Here is an 8725-nt window from a genome sequence, read left to right on the forward strand (position 1 = left end):
GCTAAGCTGAAACTTAGAAAAATCATAACTTCCTCATATGAAGTCAGATTTGGGCGTTCTTTTTATATACACTCTCGGTTTAACGAACACTAAGACTTTCATTTAGATTGTTAAGGCTAAAAAGCACTTTATTGAAAATTCACTTTTTACGCTTCCCGGTGCCGTGCCGGTTCCGTCACGAAACTTCGACAGGTCATAATTTCTTCGTTATAACTCGGATTTTGGTATTCTTTATATATCCGTAATCCTTGTTACGACCACTACAACTTTCTTAATAGATATAGGCTTTATCTAATATTTATTTTTCGACACTCATTTTATTATTAATTAATTAAATCCTAATAATTAAGAATAAAACACATAATTCACATAATAATCACATAATTGCTCTTCATTTCTTCAAAATGAGTTACAAAGGTTAACCTAGATTATTATGTCAATATTAATGCCTAGCCCAGAAACACGGGCGTAACAATTCTCTCCCCCTTAGAATGATTCTGTCCCCGGAATCACACATCAGCAAACAAATACGGGTAGCGACTCATCATGTCGCTCACCGTTTCCCAGGTGAGATTTGGCCCATTCGTATGTTTCCATCGCACAAGCACTAAATTGACCATCTTGCGTCGCAACCTCTTAGTCTTACGGTCAACGATTGCCTCTGGTTCTTCAATTAACCTCTTGTTTTCATCTAACCTTAATTCAGAAATTGGAATTATGTCGGGCACATCTCCCGTTAACTTCCTCAAATAACACACCTGGAAGGTGTTATGAATATCCTCTAGTTCTTCTGGTAAGTCTAGCTTGTAAGCTTGACTCCCGATCCTCTGAAGAACTTTAAACGGTCCAATAAACCTTGGACTCAACTTTCCCGAACCATGTAACATACCTATCTTAGTCGGACTCAATTTGATATGACCTCTAGGGTCGGAATAACAATCATGTCCTTAGTGATTACCGAAACGAAGGTAATGAAATACTCGAACAATAACGGAATCAATTTCTAGCTTCTTGGTAACCTTGTGACTTTCCTTGATCCAAGTACGAGTCCTGTGCTTCCGGTAGTATAGGCCTCTGCTACCATTCACACCTACGCCTACTCGTCCCAAGTATTGTCTCGCAGTTAACCAAGTCACCATACAATAATTACACAATCATTCAACACAACAGATAACAAAACCAGGGTTCATAATATTTCTTGAAACGATTACACAAAGGTTCAAGTTCACCCTATACTACGCCTCTAATAGGATACACTTTCTGATACAGACTTTATATATTGATATGAAGCCTTCATCTTTGAATCCTCGCGGTGTTTTCTGCTTCGTCGAGGATCTTGTGAAATGCCCTTGGCTGTGGCGGTGTGTTTTTCTTTGGGCAGTATCTAAAAATATGCCCTTCTTCGTTACATCCGTAGCACACCTTTTTGTTAGATGCGCATTTGTTGGCGTAATGCCCTGTCTTCCCACATTTGTAGCAAGTCATCTCCTCGCTACACTTCCCGAAGTGTTTCTTTTTACACTTCTCACACCACTTAGCTTCATCTCTTCCTCCAGATTTTGAGAATTTGCTTTCTTTGATGATCATTGAAGATCCCTCATGCTTCCTTTTCTCTCCAACTTCAGCTCTCTCCAGACCTTTCTCTCTTATCTGAGTCTCGACATTCTTAGCAGCCCAGATGGCGGCTTTCAGAGTGGTTGCTTGTTTGACTATCAGACCAAAATCCACTGGTAAACCGTGGGCAAACTTGTTAACCTCGGAGAGTTCAGTTGGAATTAGATAGGGAATAAGCTTCATCTTTTCTGTAAAACTAGTAGCGTACTCGGTGACGCTCATTCTTCCCTTCTTCAGATTCTGGAACTCATTGTTGATTTCCAGAAGATCCTGTTCAGAGCAGTAATGCATTTTTAGTTGCACCACGAACTCTTCCCACGAAATCTTGCTAGCTTCCCCCTTGGGTATCGAACCAGCCTGTAACTTCCACCAACTTAATACTCCAGATTTCAACAGAGGAATTGCAAGAGCGGTCTTCTGTTTGTTGCTACACTCGCAACTTTCAAACATTGTCTCCATCTCGGAGATCCAGTCCATAACTTCCACTGGTGTCGGGCTTCCAGATAGGCACAGTGGTTTGGATGCCATAAAATCCTTGTACTTGCATCCACGTCCGTCGTTCTTTCCATCCTTGTTGTTTTGGCGAACTATTGGTGGATTGGCTTGACCAACGGTCCCACTGTAGTTCCCTCCTTCCGACTGCCCTTCGTTCAATTCGGGCTGTTCAACCGGTATTGTAGCTTCCTCTCGATTCTGTTGGAGTAATCTCCTTGTCTCCTCCATTTGGCGATCCAACATCATCTGCATCATTGCTTGTACCCCAGCCATCGACATTGGCTCAGGTGCAGCTGCTACAACAGGTACTTGTTCAATCACGGGTGGTTGATTTCTGTTCCCGTTTGCATTTCCCGCTCCACTTCGGGTTCTTGCCATTATAATCCATATACCGAATAAGGCGAATTTAGGTCTTTATCCTCGATAGGTATTTAAATTCTCCTTATCATTCCGAAACATTACATGTTAGTTCTAATATCGTAATCGTACGCTTAGAAACCTACACACATAAAGTTTCCAGATCCGGTCGGCAACAGACCATAGATCCGAACAAATAATATCATATATGGCAAACATATAGCATTTAGCACTTAAAAGCAATTTAGGCATCTTTCCTAAAATATACTAGTGCTCGTGTCTAAAATATGGTAGACACTCATCTCACAATCATCACCTAGCATTCTAAGTTTAAGTCTAGAAATCCTACAAATTCCTAGTTCGCTTAAACTAATGCTCTGATACCAACTGTGACATCCACAATTTCACGGCCAGAAAAGACCGATTTAGTTTATGCTTTTTAAAATAAAATCGGAGTATTCTTCTAAAAGATGTTGCGGAATTTGTCCCCAGAAAAATATGATAAATATATTATCATGGTATTTCGGAAAAAATGTATTTTATTCATTTTAAAACTTGGGATGTCATCGTCAATACAGAAGCATAAGCATAAACAGAACTTATATTCATTTACACTAGTTATTTACATCTCCTTTAATCTCTCAGTGTAAAGCATCTTCGTATCGATACCTGTGATACAAATAAACTGAGTGGGTCAGGCTTGGGAGCCTGGTGAGCATATAGGGTTTTCAACCCACAATAATACAATTATTATATTCAATCATCAAACAATCAACCCAATTAACCATCCCCATATCTCCTTCATTTCTTAAGGATTTACCCTAAGAATCGACTATCCTTCATCAATTCATTCCTCAGGATTGACCTAAGGAGTTTATCCAAATTCCATTGCTACCAAGGTTCATACAACAGGCACTACGTCACATAGTCGCCAGGGTTTATACAATAGGCACTACGTCTCATAGTCGTCAGGGTTTATACAATAGGCACTACGTCTCATAGTCGCCAGGGTTTATACAATAGGCACTACGTCTCATAGTCGCCAGGGTTTATACAATAGGCACTACGTCTCATAGTCGTCAGGGTTTATACAATAGGCACTACGTCTCATAGTCGCCAGGGGTTATACAATAGGCCTCTCATCATTTTATCACACACCAACTATTCCATCTACCCATGTTATACCCAACATATTTGTAAATAAAATATATATATTACAGTTTAAATCATTTTAAAACTTGTATAAATCATTCATTCAAGAATCATTTCAAATAAACAAACAATACCTATACACATAGCATGTATTTTATATAAAATACTTCATATCTATGCGTAAGATGAAAGTGACTATACACTCACTTGATAAGTCGATAATCGGGCAACACTTCCTTTCCTAAAACAATCGTTTCTGATAAAACCGGGATATTTTATTGAAAACCGGGCTCTACGAGGGTGGAGCTTCAAAACCAAAAAGATATATTTTTTCGGGTCTTCGGGCACTTCGTCACGTGTTTCGGGTGTCGGAATTCATTCCGGGGCTTCGGGGGAAGTAGAAATAGCTATAATATTGATTTAGGGGTGAAAAATGCCAAATTTCCAATTCTAGCCGGAAGATCTCGCAACCCCCCTATTTATAGGGTGCGAGACCGAAGTTTAATGGCTAGGAAGGCTCCACGCGGCAGTTGAGAGGCTCGGAGGTGGCTCGGATGCGAAGGCGCGTCGGAAGCTTGTAGGCGAGACGAGGCTCGCTTCGGACACCTCCACGGATGCGACACGTGCCTGATTTCGGTTGGACCTCCCTTCAGTCGTATCAGCAGATGACACGAGGCGGACACGCTTCGGTCTCGGACTGGGCCATGCTTCGGACTCGTCATCATCAGAGGGGCACCACGTAGGCTCGCATGCGAGGGTGACGTGGCCGAACACCAGCCATGCGAAATTCCTCGGATTTCGGACTTTTCTTAATTTTTGTGCCCCGAACTTCTAAAACCCATAACTTTTGCATACGAGCTCCGTTTTTGACGTTCTTTATATACACGCGTAGGTAAAATTACGATCTACAACTTTGGTTTAGACTTTGTTGGCTAATTTTAAATTTAATTTTTATATTATTATTTTTAACAGGTCGGGACATGAAAATTCGTTAAAAATTCATAACTTCTTCATCCGACGTCCGTTTTCGTCTGTCTTTTTACCTATGTACTACTATTCACGAGACCTTCGATTCTCGTTTAGGTTGTTTCGGCTAAAAATCACTCGATCTAAAATTCGAGTTTTTAGCTGTCTACTGCTAAGCTGAAACTTAGAAAAATCATAACTTCCTCATATGAAGTCAGATTTGGGCGTTCTTTTTAAACACACTCTCAGTTTAACGAACACTACGACTTTCGTTTAGATTGATAAGGCTAAAAAGCACTTTATCGTAAATTCACTTTTTACGCTTCCCGGTGTCGTGCCGGTTCTGTCGCGAAACTTCGACAGGTCATAACTTCTTCGTTATAACTCGGATTTTGGTATTCTTTATATATCCGTAATCCTTGTTACGACCACTACAACTTTCTTAATAGATATCGGCTTTATCTAATATTTATTTTTCGACGCTCATTTTTATTCTTAATTAATTAAATCCTAATAATTAAGCATAAACCACATAATTCAGATAATAATCACATAATTCCTCTTCATTTCTTCAACATAAGTTACAAAGGTTAACCTAGACTATTATGTCAATATTAATGTCTAGCCCAGAAACACGGGCGTTACAAATTTATTCGGGTTAAGTAAGACTTGTAATGGTCAATTAAATTGGTGATTCAATTAACCTCTTGTTGATGGTGTATCACACAAACTCACGTATTAACTTACCTATCTTCTGGTTAATTCTAGTTTCACATTCGTTATTCCTAGACATATAACTATGTGGTCACATAAATCATATGAAATTAATAACTAAGAGATGTTCATACAACTTAATTACCGATTTATTAACAGAAGATAGTTGTTATTAATATATGAGATTCTTTAACAAGCTTAACAAAACAATATCACCAATTAGGAATTAATCCTAACCATAAAATCAATACATATTCACAAAATCGTCTACCCTAAACAGAAGATATGAGTTTTAGCTCATGATTACAGCAGAAGTTTTATCAAAAACGAAATCTAATAGTTTACACATAGTTCAAACAAAAGATTAAGTAAAGTGTAAACCTAAATTGCCTTTTATCTTCTCAAAATTGAAAGCCAGGGTTGTTTCACGAGTTCCAGGGCTTCTAGTTGCACCTCCAGTCGCAAACTAACCTCCAAGGGTTCCCTCATTCGTTAGGGTTCGAATGAGAAGCGTTTCTATATATATTTTCTGAAAACAGGGGCGACTCGGCGAGTCCAGTGACCTACTCGACGAGTCCATCACTTAAAACCCGTGTGCGGTAAGTCAGCGTCGAGAATCGCGAACTTTCCGATCAACTCGAAGAGTTGATGCCCAACTTGTCGAGTCCGTTTGGAATCAACATTTTCTCAAAACACGAAAGTCGTCCATAATTGTGTCTAGTTTTCAGAAGATTTTTAATCTCATCAATCAGAGTTACGGTTAGTGAGATATGGTCAAAACACTGACGAGGGGTCAAGCTGTCCAGCAACATCCTTCTTTCTTCAAAATGCAAGATCCAAGCTTCCAATTGCTAAATCCGCTTCCTTTTCCATCCGATCATGTCATTGTTGCTGAAAAATGAAATTCTAAACTACTTAAGCACCTTTTGTTCATTAAATGAGATAAAATCAACATAAAGTATTATGATAATATATAAATTATATGACTAAATATGCCCATATCAAAATACCCCACACTTGACCTTTGCTTGCCCCCAAGCAAAACTGAATTTTAACATACTAAAACTACATAAGACAATCCCAATCAAACCCAACCATTATGCCAAGACCGCAACGCATGTATTTGTGTCTAAAGTTTTTCCTAAGGACCCCCTCAATTCTAAATACTCACAATCCTCATAAACACTCGCCCACTTCTTTTGAATAATGCTCATTTTATGCATCCCTCCGAATCCATCTGCAGAAAACCTCCTAGCCTCAAGGTATTTTTGGTTGAGCAACCCAAGCATACATAATCTATATAATTACAACTTTTCGATACCACTATGGAGCTATTTTTGGAATTCTTCACTTATTTGATATTTGATCTTTGATTTCTTTGAATTCACCACCTTTTTGATTTTTTGGTATCTTCACTTTTGATCCTTCGGAATTTTGATCTTTTGATCTTTACTTTAATTGCTCCAAAATTCTTCAAACTTTTCTTGTAATTCTCTTTTTTTTTTCATGTAACTCACTTTTTTCCTTTCTCTCAAACCCTACATGCTTAAGTAGGGGCGCTCAACTTCAACCTTTATTGATTAAAGATAAAAATTTTCCTGGATACATTTCTGGTACACGATGCTAAACATATTGCATCCCTCAAACTAAGCGAGGTTGTGTTTTTGTCCCATGATTTCACTAGAATAAAGGAGGCCACAAATGCACTAGAACGTATATTGGCTCAACTAAACATTTGGGTCTTCATGCAATCATCAAACATAACACTAGCATGGAAGCCTAATTGTTTTTACCAAAATTTTCTAAATTAAGTCCTAGCAATTTGTGTGCAAAAACTTCAAAATTTAACTAAAATTTCAACTAATGTAACCAACCCCTTACCCCATGCTTAATTTATGCAATGTCCCCATTGCATGTTATGCATCATAAAGAACAATAAAAATAAGGAGAGAATTGGAACAAACTCCCCTGGGATAGCAGTGGCGATGTTGATATCTCTTCTCTTCAGCTCCATCTTCAATTGACTTTAGACATGGGAACAACTCATCCATGTCTTGGGTGTCAAAATCTCGTGTGATACAGTATTTATAAAAGCTCCAAATATAAGGGAAAAACTCTTGGAAATGCTCGGAAAATGATCTTCAAAGAATAGAACCAATTCCCATATCAAATGTCATCAAATCTTCAGCTCAAAAGTAAGAAGAATGAGCGACTCATCGAGTAAGTATGTAGACTCGCCGAGTTGAAGCGTAAATGGCAGAAGAATCGCGGATTTTCACATGGACTCGACGAGTCCATAATATGCACTCGGCGAGTTGACCGTTGTGTAACAAAAAAATTTATTCTGCCCAAGTCCGTTTCTGATGTATGGGGGTTATATAAACTAATACTTTCCTTCATTTTTCTTCAATGAATAAAAACTCTATAACCCTTCTATCAATTGGACTCATAGCTTGACTCAAAACTTCGTTTCCTCTCTCGCCTAGACTTGATTTCTCACTTCGTTAGCCTTGACTCTAGACTCTCGCATGCATCCTTACACTCAAACTGAAAAGATCAAAAACAAATACCAAGTAATAAAAAAAACATCAAAATAAAAATCCTAAATTATCCCTAAATACTAGAAGTTTAGAAAGAAAAAGAAAAGCAAACTCTAATGACGGGTTGCCTCCCGCAAGCGCTTCTTTTTGTGCGAGTCTTTAGCTGGACTCTCAACTTAATAAACTTCCAATAAACTCAATGCCAATCCATCCGTTGCATTGAATATCTTCTTTGGTGGACCAATTTGTAAAATTTGGCTCTTTGCTTCGAAAATTGGCCAAACGAGCTTGAATATATAAAACCCAAGAATCTTGTTAAGGGTTGGGACCGGTTGGATACTAATCAGAAATGGATCACGCTTCAGAACTTTCTCCAAAGTTGGAGTCGTCACCCCATGCTTCGAAACACAAACCGGAAGAATAGGGGGCCACGTCGTGGTAATGGTCAAACCACGACTTGGTTCCTGCAACTTAGGTTTTTCTTGTTCTTCATCTGACCTCTCTGATAGCAATCTTTCTAGCTCCTCCAAATCTTTTTCTGGATTAAATTCTTTATCTTGTAGATTTAGCTCTTGTAACTCAGATTGCTCTTGTTCATTAGACAAAATGTTATCCAACCATATTCCAAATTCCTTCAAATCATCATCTGAGTCATACTCCTCATCTTCTTGCTCAATTTCCTGTACTACTTCCTCAAGAAATGCATCAAAAGCATCGAGATTTGGAAAATACATAATAATAAATATTAAATATAAAAATTAAACTAAATAAAACAAAATTAATCAATAAATTAAAAACGATAACAATTAGCAAATAAAATTAACTATTTGAACTGTTCCCCGACAACGTCGCCAAAAACTTGATGTGTGTAAAACCAAATAGTTTTA

Source organism: Lactuca virosa, chromosome 7 (genome assembly GCF_052849685.1).
Source record: "Lactuca virosa cultivar CGN04683 chromosome 7, Lactuca_virosa_CGN04683_v6, whole genome shotgun sequence".
Taxonomy (NCBI): domain Eukaryota; kingdom Viridiplantae; phylum Streptophyta; class Magnoliopsida; order Asterales; family Asteraceae; genus Lactuca; species Lactuca virosa.